Source organism: Myodes glareolus, chromosome 15 (genome assembly GCF_982192425.1).
Source record: "Myodes glareolus chromosome 15, mMyoGla1.1, whole genome shotgun sequence".
NCBI lineage: Eukaryota > Metazoa > Chordata > Mammalia > Rodentia > Cricetidae > Myodes > Myodes glareolus.
In genome coordinates, this window is record NC_142040.1 from 76,894,241 (window position 1) to 76,905,941 (window position 11,701).

An 11,701-nucleotide genomic window follows, 5' to 3' on the forward strand; every position below is an offset into this window, starting at 1 on the left:
AGCGTATTCCAGAGAGGCCATCACTCCATCCCCTTCTAAAATGTTTTTGTATTCTTAAATTGACACTGACCGCTCATGAAACAGTGACTCACCATGTCCCCCACAGCCTCTGGCAATCACAAATGTACTCTGTGTGACGGACTTTTTAGGCTCTTCATGAGCATGGACTTAGATGATGCCCGTCCTCCACGTCTGGGGTATCTCAGCTCGATGACCTCACAGCACCGCCAGGTGAAAGCATTTATCACAGTAGTGTTCTTGTTTGATTGTTTCAGATTATAGCCACACATGTTAATTGTATAAAATGAGGGGTTTCACGTTGCCGCTTCCACCCACATGTATAACGTCCTTCGATCACATGGTCACGTCTCTCACTCTTTATCACGAGTCTCCCTTCCCCTTCTGCATCTTGGCATTTCCCACTTAACTTTACACCCTTCTTTTCCTCTTCCTAGATTTCCTGTGAGAGAGAAAACACACGGTGCTGACTGACTTCGTTTACCTGGTAATCCCCAGTTCTGTCCATTTCTTGTAATTAGAAGTATTTTTTTCTTTACTTCTGAATCAAAGTCCTTTATGCACATACACCACAAACCCATTCATCTACTGACAGACACCTAGACAGGTTCTGTTTTGTGGCCATTGTGAGCAGTATTGCAAAAACCGGATGTGTGTCTGTCCCTGGGATGGGCTGACATACGGTCCTCCTGAGGCACACCTGGAGTGGTGGGTCTGTGACACCTGGTATTGCTTCTGTTGTTAAGTCTTTCCATAATGGTTTTGTTAATTTACATTTTCACCCTCAGAGAAAAAGGTTTTCTTTCCCCTAGCATTCTTTTCCATATTTGTTTACTGTTTACTGGTGACTCATTCTACCTGGGGTGTGACCCAGTCTCTAGGTTTGATTTGCTTTTCTCTGGTGTCCAAGGATGTAGGGCACATTTCAAGACTCTACTGGTCATTTGCACTTCTTTTGAGAGCTGCCTAGCTCATGGACCCATTTGTTGACTGGATTAATTGCTTTGGTCTTTATAGTGGTTTTTTTTGAATTCTTAGCATAATCTTTACACTAATCCTCTCAGGTGCATATGTATTTACAGAGATCTCCTCTTGTTCCATAGGCTGTCTCCTCACTCTGCTGAATTTTGATCTTGCTGCCCAGAAGACTTTTAGTTTCTTGAAATCCCATGTGTCAATTTGTTCTTCTGAACCATTCATATCCTTTCCAGAAAGCTCTTGACTGTCTGCGTCTTCAAATTCCTTCTATTTCCTGCAACTAGGTCAAGAGTTCCAGTTCTTACATTAAAGACGTGGATCCATTTTGATTTGATTTTTTTTTAATGCAGAATGTGAGAGAGGGACCCAGTTCAGCCAGACGACCAGATCCCAGGCAGGTGATCTGTGCTGTGTGGAGAGGTGACTGAACAGAAGACAGGGAGGGATCCATGACCTACAATCCTCAATGGTTTCTGCTCTAATTCTTGCTCTGATTTCCTTTAGTGATGGACTAGGACACAGAAGGTTAAGACAAATTTCTTTGGATGCCCACTTTTGGTACCAGCACCATTTGCTAGAGAGGCTATCCTTCCCCCAAGGTTTCCTTCCAGAACCTTTGCCCAGAACCAAAAGCCATAATTCCGAGGGTTTGATTCTGAGTCTTCTGTTCAAGTGGACTATGTATTTATTTCTGTTAGGCTGTAGTTTTTGCTTCTCTGTCTCTGTAATATAAATTTGGTTAGATACCTCTCACCTTAACGTTTGGTGTTGTTTCTGTTGCTTTGGCTATTTGGGATTATGCCACATGCATTTTAGGAACCTGCCCGTCCCCCAATCCTAGTTTCTGTGATGAATGTCCCTGGAATTTTGGTTGGGATTCAGTGAATCTGTAGATTGCTTTGATCATTTAAATAATACGATCATCTTACTAGTATCCATCTGCTGATGCATGAGAATGTCAGGTTACCTGAGCTACAGTTCAGTGTTGACTAGACACAACCTAGCATAACCTGGGACTAGGAAACCCAGTTGAAAACATATCCTCCATCAGACTAGCCAGTGGTCACGTCTTTGAGAAACTGTTCTGAATGAAGATGGATGTGGAGGGGCCCAGCCTCCTTTGGGCAGTGGCACCCCCAGGAAAAGGCTGATCGTAAGCCAGTGTGCAGCATTCCTTCATGGTGTCTGCTTTGGCTCCTGCTCTGACTTCCCTCCATGATGGGCTGGGACATAGACAGTGAAGACAAATCCCTTCCTTCCTTAAGTTGCTTTTGTTGTGGGGCTTATCAAATCAACAGAGAAGCAGCCTAGGACAGAGGCCTCCCTAACCTCTATGTCTTCTCTGATGTCTTTCCTACAAGCCTGGTAAGTACCTTCTGGAACGTCACTGCCTCTCATTTTTTGTTTATTCTTCCCGGTTTCTGTCTCAGGTCTATTTGATAGATCTCTTTTGATTAACAGATTTTATTGTCATTTTCAAATACAGCCCATGTGGTGGTTTGAATAAGAATGCCCTCCACTGGCTAACATGGACACCAGGTCCTCAGTTGGTGGTACTGTTGTGGAAAGGTTTACTGCATGTGGCTTTGCTGGAGGAAGTATATCGCTAATGGTGGGAGTTGAGAATTCATAGTCTCTTTCTACTTCTGGTTTGCTGTTTCTGTTTTGAGCTCGTTTTATATAAAGCAGCCTCTCGGCTTCCTGCCCCTGCCTATACCACGCCTACTGCCGGCTGCCATGCCTCCAGCCCTCCTACCTCACAGAACTGGAAGCCAAAATAAACTGTCTCTTTCTTAAATTGCCTTTGATCATGGTATTATATCACAGCAGCCTCAAAGTAACCAATATACTCTGCACGAGGCGATGGGGCTACAAATGACAGGCTTGGGACAGGTTCTTTCTTCCTGAGCTGTTTCCTGTCTCTACAGCCATAGGCAGGAACTTCTGTTGGGTTACCCCAATTATGGCTTCACGGTCATGGCACACTGAGTCAGTTACTCTCCTTGTTGTTCTCACGAAAATACTTAGCAGAAGTGATTCAAAGCGAGGGATTTGTCCGGCTCACAGTTTCAAGGGAGGTCAGTCCACCCATCATGGTGGGGAGGCAACAGGTCAGATAGGGAGGTCACTGGTCCATTGTGTTGGCAGTCAGAAAGCAGAGAGAGCTTGGGCTGGAAGACAAGTCAGCCTATACACTTCAAACCTTGTCCCCCAAGAACTGTGTATGTATGTGTATGTGTGTGTGTGTGTGGTGCATGTGGATGGAGAGGCTAGAGGTTGCTCGATGTTAGATGAAAAGTTTCTCAGTTCCTTCCGCATTATCCTTTGAGGCAGCGACTCCACTAAACCCTGAGCTCACTGCTTGGATAGCTTTGCTGCTCGTCAAGTCCATGGGATTCTCCCGTCTCTACCTCCCAGTACTGGGATTAGAGGCACGCACTGCCATACTTGGCCTTTTGTGTGGGTGATGAGTATTGAACTCAGGTCCTCATGCTTGGGCAACCGACACTTTCTGTCTCTGTAGGGTTTCATGTTTGCTTCTTGGCCTTCTTTCATATTTGCCCACTCTGTTGATTTCGCCACCTCCATCATCTTCTCTTCATTAGTTAGAACCACACATGCATTTTGTCAGTCTGCATTTTTGCCTAAATATGAATGAATTTTTAGAAATTGATTAGACTAATTTTGGGAAACCTACATAGGATAGAAAAATACATGTATGTACACTAACTGTGAACCTTTTGGTGCCAATGTTGCCATTCTAATTTTCAAAATGACAAATACAGGAGCTAAAGCCCAGACATCACATAGTATATGATACCGCAGCCACATTACGAATGACCTGTACTCACACATACACATGTGCTCACACATGCAGGTACCACACAGGTATACTGTAGGTGCACATCCACCCATGTTCTCACACCTACAGGCCATATAGGTTCATGGAAAACACACATGCACACACATATTCACACACCCACAGGTTCCAGACAGGTGCACTGCAAACACATGTACAAGCATGCTCACACACCTACAGGTACCATGCAGGCACACTACACACACACACACACACACACACAGAGAGTCCAGAAATACAAAGCTTTCCTTAGGCAAGCAGTTTTACTTGTTTGGTGTTCTAACCCTGAGCCTATATAATTTCCACTTTTATTTATATTAATGATTGAGTGCAAAGATTTACCTGTACATATGTTTATATGTTAACCATTGCTAAAACATGCTATCATTGGACATCTCTGACAAGATACTGTGCTTTTGCTTTTGTTTCTGTTTTGCAGGGTGGTGGGGTGGGGGATACTTCTTGTTTGATTAATTAAGGGACCATCAGAAGTGACTTCACCACACAGAAAGGGTCATGCAGGATAGGGCAGAACTGATGCCAGGCAGGGTGAGAGCAAGATGAAGCTGGGCAGGGTGGAGTGGGACCAGCACTGGTAGGGTAGGCTGAGCCCATGCTATCATCTGCGGGGCTGGGACACTTACTGGAGCTCACACAGGTTGATGCGTGGTTGATGTGTTCCATACAATTTAAAGAAGCCTGTAGAGTGATGATGTCTCAGTCAGGGTTACTATCACTGTGATGAAACCCCATAACCAACTTGGGAAGGAAAATATGTATTCAACTTTCATATCCAAAATGAGTCCACTGGCCACGGATGGAACCCAACACAAGAGGCAGGAGCTGATGCAGAGACCATGAAGGGGTGCTGCTTACTGACTTGCTCACCCTTCTTTCCAATCAAACCTAGGACCACCAGCCCAGGTGTGGCAGCACTCACAATGAGCTGTGTCTTCCTACATCAATCACTAATGAGGAAAATGCCTTACAGGTTTGCCTACAGGTGGCTCTTTGGGAGGTATTTTCCTCAGCTGAGGTCCTCTGCTCTGAGATGACACTAGGTTGTGTCAAGTTAATATAAACACTAATCAGGAAATCACACTGTGTTCTTGCGAGGACAAGATGCACAACATGTCACAGAAGGCACCACTCATACAGATCACGAGGTTTGCAAGATGCAGCTCACGTGACTTCTTTTCCTCTGGCTCCACTTGAACTGTCCTGTTAGAATACGGCAGCTACAGCCATGAGGCTTGGGTTTCTTCCTGCTGCATCTCCCAAGGAGATATCAGGTAAGAATGCAATGAATTCCCCACAGCATGAAGGATAATGCAACTCAGATACCCCGGGAGCCCCGTGAAGACACTGGCTGAGGCATTCTGCTGTATGGTGGACTGCATTCCACTTAGACCTCCAGACTGGGGATGGTGTGTGCCTAAACTAACAGTCTGGGGCTAAGAACCCTGTACCCTGTGTCATTGGCTACTGAGAAATTAAACTCGAAGCTGTAGAGTTCAGGGCTGGGGCTGAAGGCTAAGAAAAGCAGCAGGGACCCACCCAGCAGTGACAATGTCTTCAAAGTAAATGCAGGTGGGGCTCCAGCCTCACACACGTAAGGAAGGTGCGCAGGTGTGTGCCCCAGGCACCTCTCCCTGACACCTCTTCCTAGAACTCTCTGTGCTGGTAGGAACTTGGAGACTCCTGGATGACAAGACATCACCAAAAAGCACAGAGATCTCCCTCACTGTGTCTATCTTGTCTTTGGGCTGATCTGCCTTTGTAAATAGACTACTGTTCTGGGTTCTCAGAATACATCAGAGGCATGCATAGGCCACAGCTGGCTTTTCTAACAAGCTTAGAGATGGCACATGCACACTGAACGTGGTGCTAGCTGCAGATGCAGGGGCCTCAGGGTTATGGCATGGCTGTAGGTCCGGATGTACACCTCAGCTACATCCCTGGGTCTATAAGGGATGGTGCCTAAGTTGCCAGTGTCCAATAGCCTCCCTCCAAACTTCAGATAGCTGTCTCCTTCAGGGAAGCTTCCAGCAGGTATCCCCCACACTTCCTGTTGGTCAGTGGTCTCTCCTATCCCAGGTGCACAGCCCCAAGCTTCCCAGTTTTCTTCCTCTCCTTTATCAGAATCCCATCAGCCACCAGCAAAGTTGTGAGTTTTGGCCCAAACCCATTGCAAGTTGCTGGCTTCCCCCGCTTCTTTTATCGCTGGCCTCCTACACGGATATCTCCATGTTTGCAGGCACTATGGGGACAGCCTATTGCATACAAACTGCCCCCACTCACGATGACTCTGTTCTTTTTCTCTGGAAAGTTCTTTGAAGCAAAAGCGACATTGAATCTCTAGAGGATTCTTGGGCCATGAATAAGATTCTGCACCTCTCTGGGCTATCAAGAGCTATTTCTACCCTTGACCTTGCTCTGTGCCTCAGCACAGGCTCAGCCAGGGAGGGTGGTAAGGGACCCAGTGCTCTCCCGTCTCCTGGGTGCCAGTGGGGCCTGCTGCCCCATCTCTCCACTTGATTATAACCTCTACGGAGTCAGTCCCTCCAGACCTCCCTCACATCTGAAGGTCTTTCCATTTCTTTTTTCTTCTCTCTCCCTCCCCCCTCCCTTCTTGCTTGTCCACTACTCTCCCTGCCCAGCCTACTTTCTCCTGCCTGAGTGCTTTGCAGCCTCTCCGAGGTTCTTCCCTCCATGCACGCTATGGACATTACTCCACGGGTCTACCCCCATGTCTTCAGGGCTTGCTGGAGCTCCTGCCTCCCCTGTAGCCCCTGCAGATCCCTGTGCATAGCCTGGACCTTCAGTGTCCCAGGCGGGTTTCCCACATCACTATACCTGGCCTTCCCCGCATGAGCGCCCCTGGACTCCCCATTCTGTGTGTGATGCTGCTCCCTTTCTCCCAGTGTACCTGCAGGTACTAGAGGCCAGCGCTGCCAGCATGATTCCCCTTTGCCCCTCTTCCCACTAATAGAGCCCCAACTCCAGCACAGAGACTGTTCCTCTCTCCAGAGGAAGGAGCCCGCCCAACTAGCCATGGCTATGTATCCCTTAAATGCCTCTAGACTCCTCCCATGACCCCTAGCAGGACCCAGGCCACACCTTGCACACCCATTTTCTACTCTTGCCTCCACGTTGTGGTCACAAACCACATACACGAGCCTCAACTGTACCACTGATTCATGACAGCTCTGGGTAGTGCAGGGTGCCCCTCTACAGGGTTTTCTTCCCTCAGCCTTTTTCTGCCTTGGTCTCTCTGACCAGCATGTGAGACGAAACTCCCAAGCCTATAACAGCAACCTGCTGCTCTTAATTTGGTTTATGCCTCTGTCAATCTCAGGGCTAAATAGGTGATTGTCAATAAATTCTCCAGGGTCAGCATTTATAGGCCTTCCCTGTGCTCAGACTCGTGGCTTCTGTGACTTCCATGGGAACAGGGAACCAATGGAGGGCAGGTAGACCGGTACCATCTCTCACTAAGGAAGACCATGGCCCACCACGAAAGGCATTTCCACAGTAAGAGGAGAAATTCATCCAAGAGTTCCCCAGGCTGGGAGACCCAGATGCCACCCACAGGAGTCACATTGTGGTGGGGATGACGGAGTTGCTCGTTCCTGCGTGAGTGCACAGAATGGCACCGATCTGGACCAAGATCAGTGGGATTTTTGTTTGTTTGGTTTGGTTTTCTTTCTCTCCAGGGGTTCACCTCTCTCAGCACACAGTGGGAATGTCATGGACATCCTAGTGGAAAAACACCAGGTCCTATCTGAACTCAGTGAAAAGTGGACTCTGGGGGTCAGGAAGCACGGATGTATGTTCTGCAAGTATTCTGAACCTGAGGCATGCTGGTCCAGCTCCCCTGTAAGGAAACCATCGCAGCCCTGACAACAGACAGAAGAGAAACCACTTCTAAGTGGAGTTACCATTGTTTATCCCACGCTATGAAAATCCCCGTTGCGGAATGAAAAGAATGAGAAGCAAGTGGATCGGTGGAGAGAAAGTGCATTCTTCAGCATAGTTTCTGGTGGGTGTTGCCGGTACCCAAAGTGATGATGTTTCCTTTGTCTGCTGACCTAAGCAGGTGGCTGCGCTCGTCTCTGCTGCACGTTGTAGACTCCTGAGTTGATGACATTCTGCTTCTATTCCAAGTGAGCTCTACCTGCTGCTTGCTATGTGTCCTTTGCTTTCGCTTCCTACATTCTCAATAAACACTCTCATCAAAGCCAAAAGCGTGGCTATTGCCAGTTATTCTCTGGACTGTACGGGTAAGGGAGCCACTGCCCTTCATCTCCATCCACTGCTGGCTGGGATATGGGGAGCAGTAAGAAAGGAAATTGAAAGTGACTTCCAGTCATTGACTGCTGGGCTTCTTCCTCCCTGCTCATCTAGGGGTCTAGGGTGTGGTCTCCTTTCACCTTGCTAGTGCACCAGCACTAGCGTTTCCTGTTACTCTGTCCTGGAGAGAGACTGGCTCAAGAAGTGTGTGTGTGTGTGTGTGTGTGTGTGTGTGTGTGTGTGTGTGTGTTTGTGTGTGTGTACCACATGCCCTGGTCTTGTTGACACCCTTTATGGTAAAGCATGCCTGCCTTCCTTTTCTGTGAGTACCCAGAGTTGGTGCTGCTTAAGACGGGACGAGAGGTACCAGCAAGGAGAAGCTGGTCCTGAAGTTGTCCTCAGTGATGCTCAAAGATGTGGCTGTCAGGGAAGGATGGGTATGCCCTCTGTCCTGACCTGGCTGAAGCACAGTGAAAGGAGCGTGCAAACCATGCTTCTAATTGGTTGGCCTGGAGAGAAAGCTGAGTCTTCTGGAAAGCCGTGGAGCCAGATGCCGAGATGCTTGATGCTGCCTGTGAATGGTGTGATGTGCTTGTGTGTGCGCTGGGAAGGGGGTGTCGTAGCTAATTCACTCAAGGTGACTTAATATGGTTCCCAGGCTTGCTGCCAGTGGTTTGCTCATTTCCTCTCTTGACCTGCTTCTGAGGATCACCTTGGACCTTAGCAAGTAACATCCTAGAGCATTCTCCAAAGAGAAAGGTTGGAATGTTGTCTGCTCTGTACCAGACTCTGCTGCGGTCTCCCCAGATGCGTCTGAAACACATACTCTCTTTGAATGTGTTCTCTCATCTCCTGGCCAGGGCTAGGCCTTTCTAGGCAAGCCACACCCTCTCAGATGTGCATCTGGTAAGGAACGTGCATTCTCTTCTCCCTCAAATGACTGTGGAGCAGGCTTTCCACACAGAGCCTGACTTCAGGTTCTTCCTGTTTGCTAATTAGGCTCCAATTTGTTCTTGGTGCCAAACTTTCAAACCTCCTACATTCTTTACCCAACTGTTTTTCTTTCCCATCAATCATCTGTACCTGGATTTAATTAAGTGCTCATAAAATGAGCAGAACAGTGTGAGGTATGCTGTTAAGGCATGGGTAAGGGTAGGAGTTAGGGAGAGAGGGAGGGAGAGAGGGAGCGAGGAGGGAGGGAGAGAGGGAGAGGAGAAGAGAGAGAAGAGATAGGAGGAAAGTGAGAAAAGGAGACAGGAGAGAGGAGAAGACACAGAGAGTCAGGGAGATAGAAAGAGGCAGCAATGACCCTGCCAGGACAGGATACACAGCAGGCTCACGAGCAGTTTTCAAGAGCAGCACAATGATAATTTAAGTAAATTAGCAACCATCCGACGACGCCAGGATTCCACATACAATGACTTTCTAAGAGGCATTTCCAAACGTCTGATAATTTCCCAAGCAATCACAGGGAGATCTGGTGACCAGAAATCTCCCCGTGAACCTGCAGGGCAACTCAGGAAGCTGATCTCGATTCTAATCGGTTTATGTAAGCCAACTTATAGAGAATTTCATAAGCCTAACCATTGAACACTCCGTGAGCCAACTGAGTGGGCCTGGAGGAAACTGTTCTTGGGGAGGCTTATCTGGGCACATCTGGATGGGATGCAGTTCGCTCGTCTATGGCAGAGACCCTGGGACAGTGGAAGTGGGTCAGGGGCTGCTTTCTGCAGGGGATCCTGCAAACCCTCAGACTGGTGACATGGAGTGAGTACACATGGGCCAACGGCCATTAGGACAATCTGTCTTCTCAGCTTCCATCTATGGGGGTTTCCTCTGTGTTCACAGAGCATGGAGAACAAGGTTGGGGACAGGGGTGGCTCTCTGTACCCCCAATGAAGGAAGACTCCTGATCAGTGCCTATCGGAACCAACGTACCAGTCCTAGAGCCTGACTGAATCATCTTCAGAGACAAATGGAAATGATCCAAATACTTATTGTAATTAAGCTAAGAATTATTCAGAGTAACAAACCTGCTTATGGTAAACACCAGAGAACTGTCCAGTGACATCACGCTCATTAAAGAAAATGACTTACTCACATAACTGTAATAACTGCTTAGTAGCAGCAACTATATCTTTCGGTGCCCTTTATCCCTCCCTCTCGTTTCTCCCTTGTCCCAGCATGCACAGAACCCATAAGAACACCCTTAGGCTCCCTCAGGGAACTCACTGTACCCCTTCCACCTCTGAAGCTACTGTATGACCTCAGGCCTGGAAGTCTAAAGAAAGAGGGGACGCCTCTGGAGAGGCTGAATCGTCCTGGAAGGGACACTGCCCCCAGCCACCTTGGGAAGACTCTAAGGTGTCTCTGTGTAATTTGTTGTGTTACTTTGGGCTGAATTTTGTTAGATTTTTCTCACTTGCTTCTAGAAGAACCATCACTAAAATCACACCAGCAGGAAGTTCATGGCAAAAGTTTCTACTCAGTGGGTCTTAATATTTTCTTGGTTTCGCAGTGTAGGAGACCTTAAAGTTTCTGTCTGTCTTACACTTGAAACTCACAGAGATTTCAGAAAACAAGAAAATAGAAAACCAGAAAAAAAAAATAAGTTCCCAAACAGAACAGGGAGAAACAATGGCGGAGATTTCCACCCTGTAGAACAGACAGCCTATCTACTTTGTATCTTAAACACTGGTTACTTTTATCATAATTATTTCCTATGGCTAACAAGGCAGAAACAATTAGTCTTCTGCAGGCCGGGTGGCACACCTGGGAATACATAATTGAGCCATTGCTTCAGACAGTGTCCTAAAACATGGCTGACACACGACAGGACAAGTGCAAACAGGAACGAGTTGGCACGCGGGAAACTTGGAAGAACATTCTGGAAGGTGTTTTGCTGGAGGGACTAATTCCACAGTCAGAGCATTCTGGGTCTTTTCATACTTGTTTCTGCTTATTTCCAGAGGTTGACCTGGCTAAAGATGTCACGTGGCTTCTTCTGCGATGTTTGTAAAGTGCCCAAGAAGGACAGGTTGGGTTTATGCTGCTATCAACTCAGAAGGCAACGCAGTTCATTGCGTCTCGGGAATGTTTGCAGACACTGCTGTTCCAGATTCAGAGCAAAGAGTGCCATCTGGTGAACCAAAGACTTCATTTCCTGCAGCTGCAGCTGCTCCTGGGAGGCTTCCCAGCTGAGACCCCTGAAGGGGCTCTGTGACTGCAAGGAAGCAACGGGGCGCAGGCTGCGAGCAGCCAGGAATGAGCCATAGTGTCTGAAGGAGAAAAAAGGCTTTTGGAAGCTAAGGGCTTGTTTTTGCTAGTTTAGAGAATGGTCATCACACAAACCTGAGATGTATAATTCACCTCACAGAACCGGCTGTGGAGGGAAATACAAACCTCTGGAGCTATGTGGGCTCCCAGGAGTCAGGGACTCAAGGGAGGGGCAGATGGCTGAGGACTCCCTGTGGGGAAGGAAGAAGAGCCTGTTAAAACAACCTGGGCACCTGTAGGACAGTGGGCATGCTCAGGGTTTTGTCTTTACCCAGA

The 11,701-nt window shown here is 47.7% G+C and overlaps 1 long non-coding RNA gene across 1 annotated transcript; it reads left to right on the forward strand.

Annotated features, from left to right (window-relative positions):
* Positions 1-453: 453 nt before the first annotated feature.
* On the forward strand, positions 454-11,458 carry LOC125416408 (uncharacterized). Its single transcript, XR_007236884.3, has 2 exons — positions 454-505; positions 11,119-11,458. It is a non-coding gene; the product is annotated as an uncharacterized LOC125416408 (long non-coding RNA).
* The last annotated feature ends 243 nt before the right edge of the window (positions 11,459-11,701 follow it).